This window comes from Hippoglossus hippoglossus, chromosome 13 (assembly GCF_009819705.1).
Source record: "Hippoglossus hippoglossus isolate fHipHip1 chromosome 13, fHipHip1.pri, whole genome shotgun sequence".
In the NCBI taxonomy this organism is placed as follows: domain Eukaryota; kingdom Metazoa; phylum Chordata; class Actinopteri; order Pleuronectiformes; family Pleuronectidae; genus Hippoglossus; species Hippoglossus hippoglossus.
The window spans coordinates 23043615-23068115 of NC_047163.1; the positions used below are offsets into that span (position 1 = coordinate 23043615).

The 24501-nt window shown below is 41.3% G+C and overlaps 1 protein-coding gene across 5 annotated transcripts in view; it reads right to left on the reverse strand.

Moving 5' to 3' along the window:
• Positions 1 to 24199, reverse strand: part of b3gat1a (beta-1,3-glucuronyltransferase 1 (glucuronosyltransferase P) a) — an 80009-nt gene extending 55810 nt beyond the window's left edge. For 2 of the 5 annotated variants that reach the window (XR_004615756.1, XM_034603400.1), the window contains exon 1: positions 23595 to 24199. The gene's annotated coding sequence lies outside the window, so the exon portion shown is untranslated. The remainder of the gene's footprint in view (positions 1 to 23594) is intronic. The other 3 variants (XM_034603401.1, XM_034603399.1, XM_034603402.1) reach the window with 2 other exon arrangements.
• Between the last annotated feature and the right edge of the window lie 302 nt (positions 24200 to 24501).

Consider the following 24501-nt stretch of genomic DNA (forward strand, 5'->3'; position numbering starts at 1 on the left):
TGACACGAGGCAGTTGCAAGTTTAGCTTAGTTGTGGGTTGTGATTTCAAACTCTGGAGGGTGTTTCCAGACTGGGTGCAAAGAAGAATTAAGGGCAAAATGAAATGGTTGCAAGTTATTGTGATGATATCAGACTACATGAGTGGAAATTAATGTGTCTGCAAATGAGACATATCTTCTGAAGTTGCATGTTCAGTTAACACAGGCACCCTCTCTTCATAGTGTCATTGCTTGCTCAGTTTTAAGACACTTAAGACTCATTTCCACTGATCACTAATACTCACTAACATCTTGCTCTTGTCTGCAATGGGAATGAATATAATCAGCATTCACTCTGATCAGCGGTGATGGAAACGTGTCCTGCTTTATTCTTTTCGGCGGTCAAGACGCTGATGCTGCACCTTTTCTGCATGGCCTGACGTGATGACACACATTGAACCTCTATGTGATGGCATGTAAATAGCCAGAAACATCCGTGTACTTGGGGACAACATGCAACTTTTCTTCGTAAGTTGGTAAGATTTGTTGGTTTCTGACACTTTGGTTTTCAGCATGTTCATGGCATTGAACATGACTCACCAAGGGGGAAAAGAACATAGGGCAAACCCCTTTATTGGCATTGGGAAACACATCAACTTCCTTGTTTTGGGGGGTCGAGCTGTTTTTTAAAAATACCTTTTAATTTTGGTGTAAAAAAACAGATAAGAAACATTAGCTTCCTTATACTGATTCAACATTGCTGAACAGTGTGTTGTCGCAAATTGAGAATGTTAATAGTTGCTAAAAACTGTGAAAAGTAGAAAATTGCAATGTTTTTTAATCCAGTTTTGTAAACATCTAACCATGTTTAAGGCCCCAGGTTTATTCACAGAGTAATCATGTTCGCTATTGGTTCCACTTTACTTAGAAAGCGAAGTGAATCATTATGCCCCGAGAGATTGTATAGTGTAAATGTGGTGCAATGCATTTTAATGATGTAGATGTAAACCCTTTTCAAACAAAAGCCAAGCAATAAATTAAATTAAACTAAACAAATTTCTTAAAACCAATGCATTTCCATGTGGAGCCGCACAGCTTTGAGCTCCAAGCACAAAGTGTGATTTAACAGTTCTGCCTCAGTAAACAAAGCTAAACTTGCATCAAGGCAGTATATCCTCTGTGATTACCACCCTAAGCACTCAGCAAAAATCAATAACATGTGCAAACATCAAACCAAACAAGATTTGCAAATTAGTCTTATAAAACAAATGCAGAGACGAGAGAAAAAAGTCCTGTGAAGTACTCTGAGACCCATCTCTCAGTCGCTGCTGATAAGAATTATCCTGGGAAGGTTAAGAGTTTTATGGATTTCTTTGCATGTGGGGCATGGATGGTTTAAGCTGCAAAAGGAAAGTCAGAGTCAAAGTCAGTTCATAATTATGCCAGTATGATGTGTGTGTGTGTGTGTGTGTGTGTGTGTGTGTGTGTGTGTGTGTGTGTGTGTGTGTGTGCTCAGTCCCTTTCTCTTGACCTGTGAATGGAGGCTGATCAGCTCCGATTTTTTAAGCACTGATACTGACACTTTTAAATGTAAATTCTAATTTACAATAATCAACAATTTAAAGATTAACATGGAATAAAAAGAGTAAAATAGTTCCTCATTTTGCCAAAGTAATTATATATGACAGGAGGACTATTGAGCTTTTTAGCCTGTTTTGTGTAGGTTTTAGGCTACTCAGCAGCCCCTGAAGCTAATATAATAACTCATTGGCTGCAAGATGCCCCTTCTACTAACATGGAGAAGGCTGGATTATTTACCTATTCTGCAGCCAGCCACCAGGTGGTGATTGAGAAACTTTGGCTTCACTTTAGGCGAGTCATCATGTCGTCCATCTTTATATACAGTCTATGAACTGCATTTATCAGACAAAGCTAGAAACCAGCTGGTGAATATAGCTGAACTATGAAAACTACAAGCTTATATGCATTGATTGATGCAAAGTAACTACAGATCCCTAAGGTCAACAGCAACTTTCCTATAAATAAAAGGCTAGACAGCTTCCTGAGTTGAGTGATTAAAATGAGAAACATGAAACACATATAACTGTCATGGGTGCAGGTTTGTAAGATGAGAGATTAGCTGTCAGGGAACATAATGGAGATGCAGTCAGGAAAAGCTATAAGGACAACCAGCACGCAACAGACATGAGCAGCATGTTAAGCAGTCAACAGCGGAAACCTTCACTTGGTAAAAGACTTGAATAGAAAAAGGGAACACGTCACCTTACAGTATCTATACTAATAACAGAGAAAGACAAATAAGCAGGCTGCTCCCTCATCAATCACAGCCAAGGTGCCCTTGAATATGATATGTAACCCAAAGGATAATGAAGTGAGGTGTTGCCCTATTTCTATTCTGCTGTATCCCTCAGTACGTAATTCAAATACTGATGAGATCACCAAACGAAGTAGCTTTGAGTGATATTCTTTCCATCAGCCTGTCTCTCCATGCCTCCTCTTGAAGGACAAAGCTCTGTAGTTTGGAACAATAACGCCCCTTTTCCTCTGGTCAAAAAACTCACTAACACTCACAAACATCTAACTTTTTCCTGTAATGGGAATGGATACATTTGGCCTTCAGTCCTGCAGTAGACAGGTTTTTATCGGCTCTGGTGCAATGTTTGGGTAACTCTTATTTTTGCTTGGGAGCAACGTGCAACGGTGATTTATTAAATTTTTTGTTAACTGGCAAGACAGCGAGGTGAGAGAGCTTCTCAGTTTGAGTCCGTGACGTCGAAGATGACTCACGGAGAAAAAGAAACCAAGAGTCAGACTCTTATACTACCGATGGGAAAGGAGTCAATCGCCTTATTAGAGGGTTATCGTACACCCACTAATTTCAGTGTAAAGGATGAATAAGAAAAGTGAAACATCTCAACCCCTCCTACTGCAAATCGTCCATTATACTGTACACTACACTTGAATCTCTGGCAGTAAAGAACGACATAATATCCCTGGAACGATCGCCTTTTTTCCTCAGATGTATTTATAGGCTTTGTGACGCTGTTACACAAAGGTGGTGAATAAGCGTTTTCACTGCTTTTAGCAGTTAATTCAATGGCGCACGCTCTCTTCTGAGGGTGTAGACACATGTATACTAATATTATTTTTGATTGAAGGTAGGGACCACTGCAGTTTAAATATGTAATCCTCCAGCGAACATCCACATAATAGGTGAATTATGTTGTTTAGACATTTTCTCAGCGTTTTAGGAATGTGCATTATTCCGCTTTCCTTTGCCAACACCTTCAAGTTAATGTGTCTTTTCTGCTCTCCGACCAGCACACTCTCCTCCCATTTCAACAGACTTCTAACAATATGCATTGAAGCCTCCGGTTGATACGGGGCTTCGAATAGAATCGCTTTCTCCCTGCTGCCTGCCTCCTCGCAGCTCCTAATGCAAAATGTGATTTACGTCGACAGAAGTCTCCACAGCCTCCTTCAGCCGCATCTGTCTCATTCTCGCTGCACACTTTTAAGTACCAATTTGGGGCCTTATTGAGCCCAGCTTAAAGTGCAAAGAGCGATTTGTCATGCAATCCATTGCTCAAGAAAAAAATGGATCCCTGCGCATAATAAGCAGCCAGGGAGCACATGCGGATCAAAAAATGAGAAGTCTCCGTCTTGTTTGGCCGAGCAGGGACTTCTTCCAAAGCTCCTAGACCCTATTCCCACCCCAGCAGGGACTTTGGTCCTCATTTGTCACAGGGGCCACCAAGCCCAAATAGGTTGTCTGATTTTGATAAATGGAGTGAGGGCTTCTGTCTTTACTCTGCCATCCATCTTTCCGTGGGTGGACAGAATTAAAGACAGACAACTCTCGCCAGGCAGCCTCCACAGCCATGACATCCTGTCCAACATCAGTGAAAACTCAGGTTGGCATAAAGGCTGTGTGTGTCTTGTATTTTTCATCAATTGAATACAAGTCAAAATGTTGTTTTGGGCTTTTACGACATACATCGACTGTTTCATGGAGGCTGCCAAGCGTACAGCCACTTTTCAACACCTCCACAAATAAGTAATTTCAGCCAGGTGCTACATTTATCAGCGCTCACCTGTATGAAAGATGATTGATGAGTGGACATGTATTTGTCTGAGAAAAGACAAAATACAGAGTCACTCATGACTTATCCTCCAGTGATATCTGTGTAGCAGGCTACATGTGTTAGAGGTAGTGGAATCCAGTGGAAGACAATACATTTATATTAATTACCTCCACCGGGGGTAGATTACACAAAAACTAGGAACACAAAACTTGGAGGATATGGTCGGGATCAGGAAAGAATCCCTTACATTTTAGTGCAATTAGGAGGTGAATTGGAGGAATGTTTTTCATAGTTTTTCAACAATTCTGTTGATTTCTCAGAGAATAATAAATGGATTAAAAAGATATCAAACGTTTGCTTCACCAATACCAGCTCTAATCATATGTCAGCTGCTGAGTGGTAGGGATTTTCTCAGGGAAATCTTGTTCAAAACAACCATGTAGGCAAGATAAGCAGATACTGCTTTATGGATACATATTTCTGATTTGTGAAACTTGCTACATGTATACGCCTGGTATCCACACTACTCTATACAGCCGCTGAACAGAGAAGTTTGGAAATACTGCCAGTCCCGTTTTAGTTTGAAAACTCTGCGACAGGGTTTTAGTCGAAGATAAACTATGATGTAGACACTCACAACAGGACATGGCCTTCGCCGATCGTCTGGCTCCTATCACATGACCCCCATCCGGAAGAAAACAACTGCCTCAGCAACATGGATAATCAGTTACAAGCATTGCTGATCCTGTTGCCTTTGCAAACAACTGCTGTGCAGGTAAATTCTGCATTTTGTAATGATACAGCTGCTTATATGAGGAGAGCTATTGTTCGAGCAATCTGCGACAATTCCCATGTCCGGTGGTGTTTTCAGCCCCTATATAACACTGGGCAATGGCAGTTATTATGAGTGATGTGCATTTTGAGGAGTGTTGGTATGGACAGGAATTAAAACTGACATAATGACAAAACGCTTGTGTGGACAGAGATTGTTTTAGTTTGAAAAGGTTTCAAATGAAAACGTATGGATCATGTAGCCTTAGTGACAGCTCAGAATATGTGGTTTGTGCAGACGTCTAGTGTCTTGGTCTTTGGACACACTGGTCCTCTCTTTGTCAACGCTGCACACTATAGGCACACAGCGCTGACAGAGCGCTTTTAACAAAAAAATGGAGGCCAGATGTGTGTTTGCAGCTGCAGCAGTTGCAGAAATCCCAACACATCAGACGTCTATTATCACAGGAACAACGAGCACAAATGAGCCTCTCGCCTCCAGTTCCTCTTTCAGAGCTGGAGTTGCAGATCATCTCTGCTCAAGTCGCCTCTGTCTCACACCTTTGGGAAATGAATGTCTGTACTGTAAATGTAATTTGGATTACTGCATCGTAATCTAAAGACAGCATGGTAATCCCTTAATATTAAAAAAGATGTGAAAAAAAAAATATGACTTTTCATGAGCTTTTTAACCTCCAGGTGTAGCAAGATAGTGTCTTGCCTCTGTCTCCCAAATGAGACAGTGGAATGGACCCCGTCCATCCCCTGGCATGACATTGAATTAATCTAAACCAGCCAGGGTTCATCTGGTGATACGGTTTGCCATCACTGCAGCCTCTCTCCATCTCTCTCTATCTCACCTTCATCCCCATCCCTCTTTTTCTTCTGTCAAATTAACAGAATCGAGGCTGGGGCGTATTGCCTCTGCATCCCATCCGCTGCCTCACTTTCATCTTCCTAATACCAGACAATGTTGCAATTACATTACAGTCTGGTGGTATCACGGATGTCTGTGTCAAGGTGATACCATGTGAGATTACACCTACGTGTTCACCATGACCTCAAAACAGTATCGGGATGAGAGTGGCCGACACTGTGTCTTGAATCAGTGCCTGCAGGCAGAGCAGAGGCCCCTGCAGACTTGTTTGGGCTGCAGGCGGTACGGAGATGCAGGCTGGTGCCCCAGAGGAAAGAAAAACAGCCCAGGTGGTCTTTTGAAGCAGGTATTTTTCCACTGAATAAAGTCTGTCCTTTGTTCTGTGAAGGGATGTCACGGCATGGCATCTCTTAACCTTGAGACGATACCTTGAGCATCTAGATTTGAGTAAACATTTTTTGTCATAATTGGGCTGAGAGAAAATTCCCTGTTTGTATCTCTGTGCTGTGTGTGCTAATCTGGGCTGGGTGAAAATGTTCTTCGTCTTCCTGGTTCTTTCCTCCATATTTATTTTTGACAAAGGGATATCCTTTGCTACAATGCTCGCACATTATATTTGGATTCAGCCACTGCTGGCAGAATAAATAGCTTATTAGTTGTTATTGTCTTCATTTAGATGTATGTGTAGGTGTTAGTGACTCATGATTGTACATGTGAAACACAGAGCTAAAAAAAACAAGATCACACGAAATGGAAACTACTCTTTCTTCACAGTGATTTAAATTTCTAATTTCTAAAAGTCTAAACGGACAAAAGTGTAATTGTTTTGCTCTCTTGTTGGACATGAAACAGATACTTACATGAAAAACAGTCTTATGGCTACAAAGGGGGATCTAGAATTTTTCTATATCAGGGGCCACAATTATATGTCCAACATCCAGGCACACTTCTTGATTCAGTAAGGTGCACAATTAAGTCATTCCTCGTTTACTGTTAGCTCTGTTAGCCATGAGCAAAGCCACATATCATTGGATAATTTTTATTTACTTCAAAACAGCTTAGTAAATACAAATTCTCAACAAATTGTCATATTTACTTTTGGTATTGTTAGCAAGTGACTAGTTTATAAAAAAATATAAAAAAACAGGACAGGACAGGTGTGCTTCATGGCCAGTCAGATGTCTTGCTAGGGGCCAGTGCCCCCACTGGTCCCATGCTTGATCCGCCCCTGCTTGTCTGGATAAAGGCTTGAACAATATTGATAATGTGCAAATTAATCACACTGTAAAATGTGTCTAGTATGCAAAGCCCTTTATTTTGTGATAATTGATACGAGCCTCAGCACATAGCCTAACCCTCTTCAGTATAAATGAAAACTGAGTGAACTAATTCCCTCCTTGTGTTATACAGCAAAGTGTTTAGTTATCATTTCAGATGCAAACACTAGAGACGTGACATTTAAGACAGAGTTTTAACCTTTCATTTGTGATTTATTTCTTCCAAATCTACAATCGTACAGAACAACGTTCAGCTGGTTGGATCTCAGTGAGGTCTCAACAATAATAGTTATAAATAATTACCATAAGGAGCACTTTGAATGGGATTTGAATTGAACGGGTGGTTAACAGCTGAATGCTGTTGCACGTCTCCTGCGATGACAGGGCATCTCTAAAGTGGGTCGGTAATGTTGCACCGACTTAATGATCAATACTGTATTTGTATTAGAATGCATGGTGCTTCTTTCTTAGAAGATCATAAGACATTGGAGCATTTTACATCCTGCTCGCCGCCTGCTGTAAGATTTAAGGTTTAATGCCAAGCTACTTTGGGCACAGTGTACTTATCAGATTTGTGTGAAGCTTAACACCAGTCACACTTTAAAGGATAGCCCCTCTCTTCTTTATTTAAATAGCTTAAAGCTTCTTATATTCAGCCCTGTGGCTGACGTAGCATGCCACTATCCCTGAGTTCATCCCCACTAACCTCCCAATGCACAACGTTCAGGGCAAATCAAATCACAAGTCTCAAAATTTGAACTTTGCTTCATTTATATGCAGCAGAAAAATCCTTTCTCATACATAGTACCCTAAATCTGTCCATACACAGTATTTTAGGGATAATGTCCTCCCTGCTTGGGTCAGCCATAGCACAATTTAATGGTTAAGTTTCTCTTCCGCAGAAACTAAAGTGATTCTCACTGAAATTGTTAAGATATTTGCAAGATAAGGCAACAAATTAAAAAAAATATCATTCTTCCATTTGCACCTGAGCTTTGCTTTCATCAAACCATAGCTCTTATTGTAGTAATTATTGTTCTCATACTCAAGGTATGTGGGTGTTGTGTTTTGATGTAATGTTTGCAGTTATTACATTTTTTTCAAGATTACAACAAGGCACAGATTATGACATCGCTGAATCTAGTGAATCTGCAGGTGGTCTATTTTACTAACATGCTGTACAAAGCACAGGGTACATTAGTTTGAAGAAACATAAAATGAAAATGGATGAAGATGGATGAAGCGACAAAGTGACTGTGAAAGTCCACTGACAGTCAGGCAGTTCATTTTCACCATGCTACCCATCCTGTGAGTCTCTTCACTGTCACGAAAGTGAGGAAAACCACAAATTCATACACCCTAATATTTCAGAGCCTTGGAGAAATATAATGTTCATACTTAAGTGAAAGTTGATGAGATTGTGAAAGGCAGAACTTCTGAGTTGAAGCTTACAAAAGAGCTGAGGAAGGAATGTGACATATAATAAGTCACATTTCTGCCTTTGTGATGCCATTCTCCTCAAAGTCAGGGTTTTGTATTTCTATATGGGAAGCAGAGAGAGAAAAGTAATGTGGAAACTTTTGAGTCAGCGGCTGCATAGTGTTTCACCCTAGTGTTCGGTTTGAGAGCAGGTTATATAGCTGACAAGAAAGAAAATGCTGAAATAGAGATGAACGGAAATAAACTGAAAAAGATACTGCACACTAAAACTTGTTTTTTGAGCTGTAAACTAAACTATATTTCTGCTCTAGTGCGAAATATTAAAATGTTGCTTTTAATATCACATTTATTATTACATTTATTTTTTTTAATCTACATTCACAGGTTGAACCTGGCTCACCACGCTACCTGGTGATTTAAACTACCTCGGACCTTGCAGGGCCTATGCTTCCATAATAGTATGGGATGTCGAAACTAAGTCACACACACACACACACACACACAGGTAAGTGGGTGTATCTTAGCACTGCCTTCCAGCACTGTGTTTTAGGGGAATTTTTTTAAAACTTCATTATCCTCAAATTTAACCAAAGTGGAAACAGTCACTAAAATATATTCAGAAAAAAATGAAATTAGCTTGAAATGAAATTAGCTTGAAATGAAATTAGCTTGTATTAACTTCTCTGTCTACTCTATGTAAAACGCAAAAGAAAAAAGTGAGACTCACAGCAGCCGGGACATCATCTGTTTTTCAGCCACATTAAAAAGTAGAAATATCAATCATTCCACTGCTGCGACATCACGTTTGTTGTCTGTAAATATGTGACTGGAAAAATTAAGACAAAGGTCAGTTGCCTTTTAATGTGAACAATCTTATCTGACCACATTCACCTTTGTGGTGCAGCGGCTTCTATGACAACCACCCTGGTAACAGCATCCTAGACCTGTTCACCAGAAAAATACGCCAGGGATACAGCAGTGTGACCCTCACACACACGCACACACACACACACGCACACACACACACACACACACACACGCACACACACACACACACACACACACACACACACACACACCACCATGAAAGTCTCACACGTACAAAGGCGCTCCAGGAAGCCAAATGCAGAGCCGGTGTCTCACTGATTACAAACAATGTGAGACATCTCAAGGCTGCTATCCGGCTCCTCTCAGCATGATAAATATTGTAATGTTGCTCTTTCTCTGTTTATTCCTCGCTGCCTTCTTCACACTGCGCTTGCCTTCTCGCCGCGTCTCACCCACCATTTAAACAAAAGTTCATCCACATCCTGTTTTTACCTGAGCTGACCGCTGACATTCACTAATTACTCTGATCCAAAATGACAGCGGGTCCTTTCAAAGTGAGAAAACCACACTTACTACAAGCTCTATCCTTGTCCTGCACTGATGAATCACACTATATATACAGATTTGAGGATGGCATGAGAATAAAACATGAGCCACACACACCCAGAAATCCATATCCATTATCATTGCATGCATGCTTTTCATTCGCAATACGGTGTGGCAGGAGCTATATTGATTTCCAAGCCTTTTCCCCTACTTTGTACGTGATGTAAAAGCTTGTTTTCCCTCTCTGTATTTGAATTCAGCATGTTAGTAACCCCGGTTGGACAGTGCTTAGTCGATCATAGGTGATTATTAGCGGTGTCATTGGTGTGGTGAACTCGACGTTCAGTAAATTAACCGTGAAAAATGACCTGTGATATGTTTGAGTCATTTTCACCAATCATCATTTATTTTTATCAATGTGTGTCCTTTAGCTGAAAATGTTTCTCTTGCTTAAACTTACTCTGTCTTATGCATTACAACAAACAAGAATGGCACTCAGTAGAGTGCATACTAAAACCAGTCCCCTTAAATCCATTCAGAGCAGCACATTGCACACACTAACATATATCAGTCCCCTAAATGTGCTTGATTTTTTCATCAAGAGCCATGAATTATTCCTTAGAAAATCAGTGAAAATGTGACTCTTGCCCCTGGTCCAGACCAGCACCAAAATCAAATGGATTCTTCCCTGATCCATATCACATAATATCACCAATATTTTTGAGGAAATCTTTCCAGTACTTTTTGGTAATCTTGCTTACAAACAAATGGAGTGCAGTGAAAACATAACCTCCAAAGCAGAGGTAGCAAATGCGTATTTTATGTGCATATTTCCCTGTCTTTTAATTATTTTTATTGTCTATTGTTATTTCTATTCTGTACTTATCACTTTTGTTTACCTCTTTTTGCTGCTGCAACAAGTACATTGGGATCAATAGAGTCTATCTTATCTTTAACTTTTTTTTTTTACTTGTATTTATTTAAAAGGGACTGTGTACAGTAATTAATATGAGCACAATGGTTCATATAAATGTACCAGAGTTAGTCTCTTAGACAAATGTCCATCTGCAGTCCCAGGCAGGTTGATGTTAAAAAGAGAGCAGAGAAACAAAAAAACTTATCCTAAATAACTTGAGGACTCAACCTGACTTCATGTGTTATAAATGGTAAATTGTGCTTTTGTAATCCAACTTTTTTATTTAACTTTATATAACAGCTCATTTACGGTCCGCTCCAGCCTTTCTTGTGCTTGTATATTAAACAAAAGCCTATCAAGTTAATTTTACACATAGTGTAAGCATATAAATATATTTTTTTAAGTAATCGGCACACACATGTGCACACACATGCTTGCCACATACACACACTAAATCCTTTGCAGAAAAAGGAAATTTCACCCTTGCAGGGTTAAATCTGGAATCAGATTAAAAATGAGGCCACTGTGTGTGGAAGAATTGCGATGACCCTGCTGTTCTCCTCTCGCCTTCCTGCCCAAAGGCTTATGATCAAACACTACAACAGAGTCATTTTTATCTAATTTGACACTTTTGAAATGTAGTATTTTCTTTAGTTGCACATGAGCAGCACAGACACTCTGATCCCACTGTGCTGTGTGTAAAAAAAGCTTAACAGTCAGTGTTGCCCAATTTCTCCTCTACTTTATCGCGTCACTCCCCCCTGACTGAAGACTCACCCCACTCAGTCCTTTGGTGTGCAGACCAGCCGTGAGAGACATAGAAAAAAATTAATTTCTTGTGTTTTCCTGCTGTCATGCTTATAAAGGACTTGTAAAAAAAATAAAGTCACTGTGGTGAATCCTGGTCGTCCATACCGTAATTTGCTTTGTCACAAACCACAGCTAAAGATGCTTCACCATGCCCATCTGTTAGCTCAGGACTGCCGGCTTCAACAGCCTTGTTTGTCTCCGGCTAGAAAACGGTTTTCTTAGCCGTGATTGTTAAGCGGTAAGTACCCAAGTTAGCGGCAAGCATCCAACTTGTCAGATTCCATCGCTGCCGTTTGATTTGAGCAGCGTTGACCCTGATTGTGGCGGTGGGCGAAGCAGCTCTGTGCAGCAGAAGAGCGTACAGCTCTGTTCTCCGCCAAAAGCACAGCTTGGTCTCTTTCACTGGATCTCTGAATATGAGCGTGTCAATAAAGCCACTGCACACGGCTGCATATAACCCTCTGGCATGATTGCTCCCCAGACTGAATTGATTCAGGCTCTGTTTATCTCATTAGCTTGTAGCGTGTAATCAATCACACAAGGGCATTTGTTTCGGGCCTCAACCCACTGTGTATTATAACTCAACTCCTATCTACAGTGTGAACGTTGTATTGTCTCCAGTTAACCAGCGATGATGCTACACTGAGCTGCATGTGGGCACAGCCTGGCATTCATTCAAATGATCCTCAACAGCGCTAAGTGGTGAGGTGTCTGCGCAGGCAAAAGACGCAAGTGTACAAAAAATGTACACACATGAACAAAATCTCTTGCACCTGTGACAAAAGAATTCTCACTCCAGCTCTCTTTCGTTTTAATTAACTGGATGCTCATTGTGTCTACAGTCATCGTAATGTGCTTTCATTTATTATTACTTTTCTGTCCATTAAATCTCCCAAAATTATCTTCAATGACTTTCTCCACATTTTATCAGTAGGGTGTCATTTGGCTTTCTTTTTTGCCGAAACTGGTGCCAAATTCATACTTTTGAAATGGTTTTAATTTTTTGTACAAAACGACGGTTTACAATAAGAACAGCTTTTTAATGGAAATTTAACTTCAATAATACAATTGCAAAATTCTTAACAAATTTAATTGATAAATTAAACCCAACCCAACTACGATCCAATATGCAGTGTTGCCAATTTAGCGACTTTCTCGCTAGATTTAGCAACTTTTCACCTTCCCTAGCGACTAAGAATCGTATCTGGTGACTAGTGACAAATCTGGCGACTTTCGGCTACTTTGGCAATCTCCATTTTCGTTGTTGAGCAACAGCAAAATCACGTTCACTGATTTGTGACTGACGTCACATTTGCCTTTCTAAGCGTTCAATCGCTCCCATTGTTAGATCTGTAATTGTACTTCCGTGTTGTCACAGTGCCTCACCTATGTAGAATGAGCCGCATGTGACGTCATTACCCAATCAACACTTCCAATATGTTGCCTGTAAAAAGGGCAGAGCTCTGTCACCAATATAAGGCACCAAAATCTGCGTTGTGATTTGGTCCAGTAGGTTAATTCGATAATCGTCCCAAACCTGATTGTTAAACCGAAAATTAAAGATATTGATGAAGTAAAATTAAGAACAGGAACCTCTGCAGACCAGTCAAAGTCAAATGTACCAGTTGAAGAGTCGTATCAGATGTGTGAGCACTGGACACCATCGAACTGCAGCCCAGGACTCCGCCTGAGGCCACGAAGCATATGCTGCCTTTGCCACTTTCACGAAGCCACTTTGATCACCACACAGCACTTTTGACAAACCACCCCATCGCAGATGCATCAGCAGCAACAAATAATTATTACACTGGCGGAGATAGCTAGCTGGCATTTAATGGAACCACCACTTTATCTACTGAGCAACATCTTACAGTAGTAATTTGGAACAAGTATCTCTGGCAACCTACTTTTGCTGGATTCCCTCTGTAATTCATAAAGACGAGGCACAGACATAAACAAGACATTCACTTCAGGCTCTCGTGGGAACAAAAGTGACTACAATACTCATTCCTTCTCATTGAAATCCTCTCAAACTGTATGAGAGTTTTGAAAGGAGACAGTATAATGGGTCCCTCTGTGTGCTGTTCTGTTGATCTTTTAAAAACAAAACCAGACTGAGCCATTCAAAAAAAAAAAAAGAAATCACCTGTGTGACAGACAAATTACTATGTTTGAGACACGCACACAGCTAATGGTAATGTCAGTGTGTTTTGACCTGTAATTCACTGGTGCTGGGTCAGATTAGTGTATGTCTGGAAATGCTGCACTTATACAATGATGATTTGGGTGTGTTAAACCTGATCAGTGGTTTCTGAAATAATTTGTGCAACTACTCAACTGCTCGAGGGAATAATCCAACAAAAAACACTGACAAGGAAAAGGAAACAAATGAAGCAGGTTCAATCAATACTTAACGGCCTGGATTTCAATTTTGGTAGCAAAACAATTGGTTGAGTTTAACTTAGAAGTAACGATTGGCTTTCATTGAAATCTGGCTCACATGTCCGTATATTTTATCAGTTTTCTATCAATGACGGGGATGTATTCATAATAATGTAAACTAACATTTCACAGCATCAAAGTCCAGAGGCAGTATGTGCTTATTGGGCATTTGAATGATTTTCCTTTATATGAACATAAAGAACATCCTTTGTGGAGACACTGGTGCACAACTGATACAAACTACAGCTTGTATACTATGAATGCTCATCTTCCTCAAAAAATCTCCACATATTCTTTAAGCGATCATTTTAAGAGCCAAAGCGTATACAGACATGCTCAGTAGATGTGGCCTGAGGGGTCATCGTGCTGCAGCCCTCAAGACTGCAAATGGAATCTGCATATCAGACATTCTGGTATTAAGCAGAGAAGAATGAGGGTGGGCGTCTGTCAGTGTTTCTTTAGGTTGTGGAGTAAATTTGTATATATTAATAGACCACAAAAAAAAACAAGAATAGTCCACCTCTTTCAAAACGTGCTGATCCTCTTGGGTTCAAAGATGCATCACTTATGCAATGATTGTGGAAATGATTAAGAGCATGAACAGTTTAAGCTCTCAATTTTGTGTCTGTATTTTGCAGTTTGTTCACGGTAATTATTTTTATAGCCAAGAAGCTTAACAAATTAATGCTGGTGCAAGGTCAGGCTTCCTGCTCGCTGCTCTTATAAAACTATTAATTAGAGCCCAAGGCAGTGAGGCGATAAATGTGCATGGTAGATAAATGCCACCTTGTCCTTTAAAACTTTTGACATTAAAATCCGTCCTGACAATTAGCTGGATTTCTGAGCACTCACACTCACACACACACACAGTACGCCACATAAAATAGGTTTCCCCCGCTCAGGTGCTGGAGGGATGGAGAGAGTTTTGACTGAGAATATACGTCCTATTAACAGAAAGTCAAGGAAAAGCAGAACTGGCTGGAGTGCTTTAAACCCACTTTTTAATGGCGTATTAGCGACAACCTCTCAGCATTCACGAGGGATCCGGGGTCACTTTTCCTGCCAGTGTGATTCAGGGATACAACAATGTGAGTGAGAGGTAATTGGCGCTGCGTTGCACATGAAATGTCATGCGAGCAACGACAAGAACAATAACAACAGGCTAGCTAAGGCCTGTCATCTCTCGCTCCCCAGCACTACTCTGTTTGGCTGCTCCGAACAATTCTTCTACCTGTCTCTCCTGTCGGTAACTCCCCTGAAAATGTCAAGACTTCCACACACTAAATGTTTGTATTGCTAGAAGTTATAGAAGATATTTGGAAATACAAATCCTAATGGTAAAGAGTAATATAAATAAAGTGCTGGGAACTATCATCTTCATGCTATATACAGTATGTTTCCTTTTGGCACTTTTAAGGAAAGATCACACATTTGTCTACTGCTATGCACACCCAGCTCTATTTATCTATTAAGCCAGAGGTAAATGATATCAGATAGGGGACTGAGGTAATCAGTATTCAAAGATGAAGTCATTGTACGTGACCCTAAACACCTTAGAGAAACATGTTTTGATCATACTTAGTTTGGTTGTTGTTAGCTTGGTTTTGTTGTAAGTAAGCTTGGAGTTATTTTTGACCAGGATATGTCCTTGGACTCACATTACAGAAGTCTCTAGGACAGCCTTCTTCCACCTGTCTAATATTATCAAGATTAGAAACGTTCTGTCTCCAAAGGATCTTACAAAGTAGTCCATGGATTTGTTTATAATCTAGACTGAACTATAGTTTTTACTTATACTCAGTGTCCTGATAAGTCTGTGAAAAGCCTCCAGTTGATTTAAAATGCTGCAGTGCGAGTAGTGTGAGGAAACTAAAGAAAGAAATTATATTTCTCTCATATTAGCTTCTCTGCATTCTTTCTCCCTGCAAAATCTAGGATTGAGTCCAAATCGCTCTCCTTTACAAAGCCCTTAATGACCAAAGTCCATGGTATCTTAAAGAACTCATTGTACTGAGCTATCCCAATAAATCACTTTGCTCTGAAAAAGTCCAAATGCAGGTCAATACCGCAAAGACAAGTCTGTGCAGCAGTACTGTTCTGAAATGTGTGTGTGAACAAAGGTGAAATATCAAAATTTGATGCTGTCAGCACAGCAAATCCCTGCACAAGTTCTCAATCACTGTGGCTAAATTAGATCTCTACCGTGAATCTCTGCCAATAAAGCTTGAACACAGCCGGTAGTTCTCCTACAGCAGAGAAGAAGCTGAGTATGACCACAGATTACCTGGAGGAAGATGTTTGCAGACAAGTCAGTTTGTTCTGAACATACTGTAGCAGGCTTACATTGCATTACATGGAGAAGTATATAACCTAATTCTCAAATTTTCACCAAAATACAGTTATAGTGTGTAATAAGTCAAATGCCTGTTGACTTCAGAAAAACACAATCGGGTTAAAAAAAAAAACTCATAAAGTTGGAATAAGTTTTTACAATGTAAACACATTGTGGGAAGCAATTGAACCAGAAAAATCTACATAATTGTTATCCACTGTTTCTGTGATGTCCATTTTACTCTTATTACACCATTTACTAATCTCCCATGTCCATCAGCATGTAGTTTATTAGGTGCTAAAGACATTTCAATCTCTAAATACCACTCTGTGTGTTTATTGTATGTGCATTACCACTCGCTGCTTAGGATAATCACAATATCATTTTTCAGACAAGGACATAGATATGTATACGTAAACGGATGGAGCCTCCTGTCCGAACTTTGCATTAATTTTGCCCATATTTGTGCCTGTATTCTGAAACCTAACAGACAAAGACGAGAGAGACGAAAAGGAGCACCAGAAATCGTTAGGGGGCAGTGTAGCCCGTGTTGTCCAGTAAGACAACCATGGCACACAAGGATGAAATCTCAACAATGGCATAACGTTTTGTGGAGGGTTTTTACAATGCAGACGCTTTTACCACTTTTTCAAGAGGTACATTATCACAACCTCCTTGATCGCATTGTGGTCAGAAACACTTAACTCTTCGGTTCCCTCTCGTGAATGTATTGCTTGACAACCATTTCAATGCCAAAGAGAAGTATTGGAGTATGTGGACAGTGATAACATTACATTTCATTTAGCTGTCGCTTACAATAAGTGCATTCAACCATGAGCGTACAAACCCAGAACAGCAAGAATAAAGTAAGTACTTTGCTTCAAAAAGCCAAACTACAAAGTGCTACATGTAAGTGCAACTACACTTTATTTTAATTAAATTTTTTTATTTTAATATAAACAACAGAGTTGACGAAGGCTATTTTTTTTTGTCACATTGTTTCTTGTTTCTCTCTCCATGAATAAAAGCAGCAGGAATGAGCATGCAAGGACACTGACTTTACCTAACTGAACTTAATATTTGTACATCAACCACCACTAGTAATTCTTCATAGCATGTTCATAGGATGATCCTTTCCCCTGTACAGAGGTGGACAGACACTTAGGTCTTGTTAAAGCGAAGGGATTTATGACAAAGCCTCTAGGATCTTCTCAAGTGGGTAATTGACAGAGCCTGTTTCTGCCTCCAAACGAGGACTTTTTTGTTATGCCGTGTTGTTGTCTAATCTGAGAGTAATTACCGGAGCGATCCCTGGAAGGAACTGGATGTTTCTCAGACAGAATAAATTGGGGAAAAAACATAAAAGATGGAAGATGCACAGCGAAAATTGTAATTGTGAACAGATTCTTACTTTGGTAAGTGTAATTATGGTCTTTAGATTGAAAATAACAGATTTGGTGACTTTTTCTTTCTGTACAACACATCTGATTATGGCCTGAACAAATGGCTAGATTTAATATTGGGCATATTACTTTATATTTGCTGTTTGATTCGACTTTTGACATTGTAGGTGTTAGTGTTATTAGTATACTGTGTTATTCTGTTTGAACTAATACAGGCCTCACGCTCAGCGTTCATCGCCAGTGTCAAGTCCCATCATCATTGTTGGACTGGATGACGATAAGGGAAGACCTCATTATGTGATACGATCATCTCTGCCTCCCGACTATAGACACCCACTGTTAAGCGGAACATAAAGTACTCTATAGCCTCACACTCATCTCTGTGCAATGCCTCTTTTCTCTGACAAATCACCATCTCCACCATGCTGATTATAGGTGAAGCTAATTTAACCAAGAGAGACGGCAGTGGGGCTCTTCCTGTTTGCTCTCTTCTGTTATTTAATTCTAACATTCAAAGAAAATATCTGAAGACGGGGGGGGGGGGGGGGGTTCCACTCTATTCTCGGTCACTGAGTGTGGCAGAATATGGTTTGACAGTGGGGGAGGTACAGCTGCAGGGCTGGGTCAGGAGCTGTTCTTATTGTTTGTGCTTGTAAATATTGTAGACAGGGTGTGTGTGTGTGTCTGTGTATACTGTACACTGTGTGACTGCACATAATATACACCGCCCCCAGTCGCATCTCTGCTCCTTCTCCTAATCTCTTGTAGGCCTGATGAATATGAACACAACTGATACCACACTGCCAGCTGTCCCTAATACCCTCTTTTTTCTCTAACACAACAGTTCTGCCCCCGGAGACCGTGGGTAACCACAAATACACATAATGAGATTAACCCCCCCACTCCCACCCCCCAAAAAAATTCATTACCAAGAAGGGGAAACTTATTTGAATTTCGTGCAGCATTTCTGATTGAACCAGTACAAGCCTCGGCAGCAAAGCCCTGCATGTGAAACAGAAAATGATGTTGTTCATTTTATTGATGCTCTAACTCGAGTATCTCCACTCTTAGCATGAACGGCAATGTAAGAAATAATAATGCAAAGTCGTGAAGAGTTTTCAAAACGACATTGTAAATATCACAAATAGCTACATGCAGGCGGGAGCGACACAACACAACAGACATTCCCTTAAAAAGTACTGACTAGAATACAGCACAATGTCGAGAAAAAGGTGGCAGCTTTGATCACATGCCATTGTTTCATTTTAACACAGTTTATGAATTTACTACCGTTCAGGATTGTTGCCCATCCTCCTCATCCATCCACCCATTATCCATAACATTTATCCTTTGAGAGGTGCAGGGAGTTAGCTGGAGCCAATTCACCAGCAGGGAGGGAACCTAGGCAGGGAACACCCGGACAGGTCCCAGCGTATCACAGGGCCAACTATGCACACTCGTGGACAAAATAGAGTTTCCAATCAACACAACCCCAACCTGCACGTGCACTGTCCGAAAGAAGCTGGAGTACCCAGAGAAAACCCCTCAAAGACAACCTCCACACAGTAAGGCCACCGGCCAAGCTGGGATGCGGACCGAGAACCCTCGTGCCATCCCCTCTTTCATCCTCAGTTCTGAAACCTGTTTTTTAACATAAGTGAACGGTGATGCCGTACACTAACTGTGATAACCGCTTTTAGCACATAAATCTTGTGCTAAAAGCGGTTAGAAGGAATTGCACATTGAATTATTCTGCGTTGCTGGTCACTCCAAGCTGCTCTGATGTACCTCGGGCAAAACAACTGCCATCCCTGGAGGGAGGAAAGCTGTTGGAGAGAAGAGCCACTGCCAGCACCAGTCTGTGGAGCACAGTTTATTCTAATTCCTCCGCAGGACATTAATGAGCCAGGATAGTGGCTGTCTTAATGGGCAGCCAGACAGATTTTAAGTGTCCCATGGAGTGTAATCCACAGAGGTACAACATCACTGCTGCAAGGCCCAACAGATTGCTCTTAGTCTTCATTTTGCTGTAAGTCAGCTTCTAAGCTGTTCATTATAAAGGGCATGCGCCCAGTATGTTTTAAGCCTTTTTAAGCATCATGGACATTGGTCATGCCATCACATATTTTTACACAATTTAGACTTCAGCTTTTAACACTGCTGAACAGAGGGACATATATATAGTGCTTGTTTTTTAATATATTTGTAAGCAGTTGTTGTTGTAAGATGACATGTTACTCTAAACTCTACTGAACTGCGACTTCATACTATACTTTCTAAAATTCAAAATAATTGCACCGTGTTGAACTCTCTCTCTCTCTCTCTCTCTCTCTCTCTCTCTCTCTCTCTCTCTCTATCTATCTATCTATCTTTCTATCTTTCTATCTATCAGAGCTAAAACTGACTATTTTTCACTATAAACCTGGCTTAAACCAGTTTGAATAATAAGAAAGAAGGAGTTATGCTATTGTTTCTCGAGGTATAAAAATGCAAATTACAATCAGGCAGATTAAAATGTTTTGCACCTGCAGCAGCAGTTTATGTGTAATCCATTGCAACCTACAGCACATAACCCTTACATCCTGCACTTGTCTGCTGTCAACATGCAACTTTTCCAATCTGTAGTAGAATTATGGTTAACAATCATGATCGTGAAGATTAACCAGGGGAAATGTCCCTGTGGAAATCATTGCACTGGATTTGTCTACATAGGCTGCAACTAAATTCCCATTCCCGCAGTGGATCTGGCTTTCTGTGTCACATCTTGATTCTAATGGATGAGCAAAGTGATCCTTCAGTTTGACTCTGTTTCTCCAAAGCCCACATTAACAATATAGCAAGATATGAGAGCGCTATATAAAAGACTAACTCCAGTACCTATATTTACTCAAGCACATACTGTACTGCATATGCTTCCTACTGTGGGTTGTTCAGGCGTACAGAGTATCTATTGTACGTGATAAAGGCGATGATTTATTCTCATGTCGGCTGCTTCAACCCCTCTGTTGCCTAAGGCTGGACAGCTTCACAGCTGAATCTGCAGAGAAGCTCAGTCACCTTCAAGGAGAAAACCTACAGCACACACTGAACAGACATCAAACACCGAGTGAATTTTGCCCAGTGGAGTTGGGTTCAAAAAACGAGCTCTGGGTGTAGGTAGACCTGCTTTACACGCACCCACATGCTGCCCTTTGTTTTTTCAAACCTCCGCAGCTTCGTCAGTAGCTTTCAAAACATTTGTGCAAGGCCTAATCCCTCCGTCTTGTCAGGCTTCGTACACATTATTACAATGTGCAACCATGTGTGAAATGAGCTCCCAGTGATGAACATGTGTACTCAACATATGGACACGCAACACATGTATTTTTTTCGAGATAACATACATGTATTGTATAACGTGTATATTACAATGACATTTACTGTATGGCATTTGCAAATTGGTACCGCTTAATGATGAAGGACGCTTATCGTCACTAATGGTGTGAATTATTGTAAGCAGGTATGATGAATTATAAAGAGAAGCTTTGTGTGAAAATTAAATGCGTGGAAGTGCAGCTTGTTTGGTCTTTAAGTTTCTGGGTTCCCAACAATTACTGCACATATGAGTAAAGTGAAAAGATAACATTATTAATCAGCTTTGTTGACCTTGTTGCGGAGGGTGGAGAGTTAAGGCTTTTCCTAATTGATTAGAAATAAAATGGTTGAATTACTTTACTAAGGACAGTCAAGACAAAACATGATAAAACATATAAACAAACAACTTCAGGTTATATTTTTTTATTACATTTTAATGGTTGTATCAATTATTTTAAAATGAATATAGTATTAACAAATATTTAATAACCATTGAAGGTTGTGTCAATATTCCATTCTATTTTATTCTATGCTGTAAGCCATGATTTACAGTAGCAGAACTGCAGACACATTAGGTGTGTATTTCTGGCCCCCTCAGCACTTTGTGTGTTGTTTGGCCAAGGCGACAGAGGGAACCATGAAAGCAGAATGAAATGACAAGCCGTCCGCTCCCATAAATGAGATCTGGATGCTATTTGCTGACATTGGCAAACTGAGCAGAAACTAAATATGTACTGTACACGGTCAGGCAGTGCGGCGCTATGGAAGCATGCTAACACCCGTGTGAGAAACAGCTGGGAACCCACACACACACACACACGCACTCATGCTTGTACTTCTATCTTAGTGAGGACATTCGTTGACATAATAATGCATAATACATTCCCTAGCCCCTTACCCTAACCTTAACCATCACAACTAAATGCCTAACCCTAACACATACCCTAACCTGAACCTAATTCTAACCCTAACCCTAAAACCCTCAAACAGCCCTTTGCATTTGTGAGACTGTGATGAGGCAGTTTAGAGAGGGAGGATCACAAAAGTCAGATTAGTTGTCTACGCAGGAAAAAAAGCACGTTCTTATTTCATTTTATTGTATTTCCCAGTGTGGTTTGATACACAACCTGCAGTGACCAGAGGTTTGAGTTCATTCCATCATATAATACACATTCCCACAGCACCATTAGGCTCAGTGACTATCAAATAGCTATTCAACGGCATTTTAATACTAACAATTCCACAAAAACAACCAAGAAATAGCTTCAATCCGTCCTTTTCATTGCTGGATGCCCTCCCTCTTGGACACAGTGGCCTGAGTGTGAAAATAGGAACTTGAGAGAAAGCGTATTTGTCCAATATGCCTGATGTCATGATGGGTGTCAACGTACAACCCTGTCTCCTAAAAGAGTGAGGCGATGTGTGATGACACATGAAAAACGCCTTGTGACTCCAGCCCAGACCTCACTGGAGCAGTGAGCACGGTTTTCCACCCAGACGACTCAGAGTCCCTGCTAACTGAAGAAATACATAGAATTAAACACTGAAACCTGCTATATTGATATCGCCAACGCACATTTCACTGCTTTGTTCCCCCCCCCCATCACAACAAGGTTTCCTGCTTTTCCTCTGGACCTTTCTCATTGTCTCATTAGCGGAACATGGGTGGAAACCATGCACTATGATTGTCTTTTTTCTTTTCAGGACTAAGGAGGAAAGTTGCTCGTGCACCTGTGCCGGTCAGGAGAACATCCTCCACCACTGCCCCCGGGTTTTCTGAGGCAGGTGTCAGAAATACAAACGTACAGCCCACTTAACTCCAACCCAAGCTCCCCCCTTTAACTCAAGCCAATGCCCCGCGTTTGTTTCTGCTGGACAAGTTGTTATTTTCTGTCTGGAAGGTAGTGTTCAGCTCCCTAGGGTCACCAGTGGGAGAGCTCTGTCTGACTTAAAATAAACACACACACACACACACACACACTTCATTTTCCTCACACGATCCCCTTTTTCCTCGTATGTTTTTTTTTTGAAAATGATTTAATCAAAGTGAATTAACAGAATCCAAATTCCAACCGGACCTTGTGCAGCGTTGTCTCTTGCTGGTCCTTGCTGTGAGAGCAAATCTCTCCATGCCCCTCTGCTATCTCAGCGTCCAAACGCTCGTCATGAGGATTATCAGCGCTGCATCAGGCTGACACTGACTCTTCTTCTTCTTCTCCTACCCCCGGGTTCGTGCATCTCTGCAACGTGCATAGACCCCCCCCCCACCACCACCACCACCATCCCATTCTCACTTCCACCGTGCTGCTGTCCACGCCAACACGGGGACAAAGACGCCAATCTCCCCGCTGCTGCTCCAAACCTGATCGGCATGGAAATTGGTTCCTCTCTGTCAAGCTCACGTGCACGCTCTCAAAGCGCCCCTCACTTCTAATTCCGACCCCGCCAGCCAATCAGGCGCGGAGGAAGCACAAAACAAGAACAGAAAGATAAAGTGGCATCATCATTTCTTACCTCGTTCAGAGACTTCGGTGTGAGACTGCTATTCCCAGTGCAGGCGGCAGAAGGACTCCCATTCATTCTAGAAATCCCGTTTTTGTCCCCGCCGTGTGCTGTTGTCCCCCCCCACCTGCCTCTGCCTTGTCCCTTGTCGAAAGAGAGGCAGCGTTCAGAGCATCCCCTTCTTTTATTCTGCCGTGCCAGCGGACACCCGCCTTCATGCCTTGGATGATGGAGATAAAGAAGGAAAGCAAAGAGAGGACGCAAGCTCCCAGGATTTATTTCCCTCCTCCCCTCCCTCTCCGCTCTTCTTGCGCTCACACACGCTGAAACGGGCGCATGAGGGGAGAGACGTCAGAGTCTCCCAGGCGGCGATGTATGTGTTTTTGCTCCGCGGCTCCCCACCTCTTCTTTCCCCCCCCTCTTCTCCACCTCTCTGTGTATCACCCTGCCGCCGTCCCTCTCTGTTAGTCCCCCTGTCCGTGGCTCGTTGGTTCACACTCAGACGGAGGCTGCTCTGCCGTGACGGGTGAGACAGCTGTACGCGTGCAAAGACATCTGTGAATGTGCTTATGTTGGAGGGGGGGGGGGGATACTAAAGTAGCCTCTTAGCTGAGATTGAGACCACCCTCCCCTCCTCCCTTTCAGAGATGGGCTTTCTAATGGCATGTACCATTAAAGCTGGGAGCAGGGTGGGCTGCAGCACTGTAAGGAGAGAGGGGGATGGAGAGACACACACATACCCAGAGGGGGAGAGAGAGAGAGAGAGAGAGAGGGGAATGGGGAAGTTGCTCAGGGAGAGGGGAATAGAAGGAGAGGGATGGAGGTGAGGAGTTCAAGAAGAAGATGTGGTTAAAGACAAGAAGAAAGAGAAACGTATGTGTTCCCTGTACAGGATGTAAACTGCGAAAATAACTGGCGA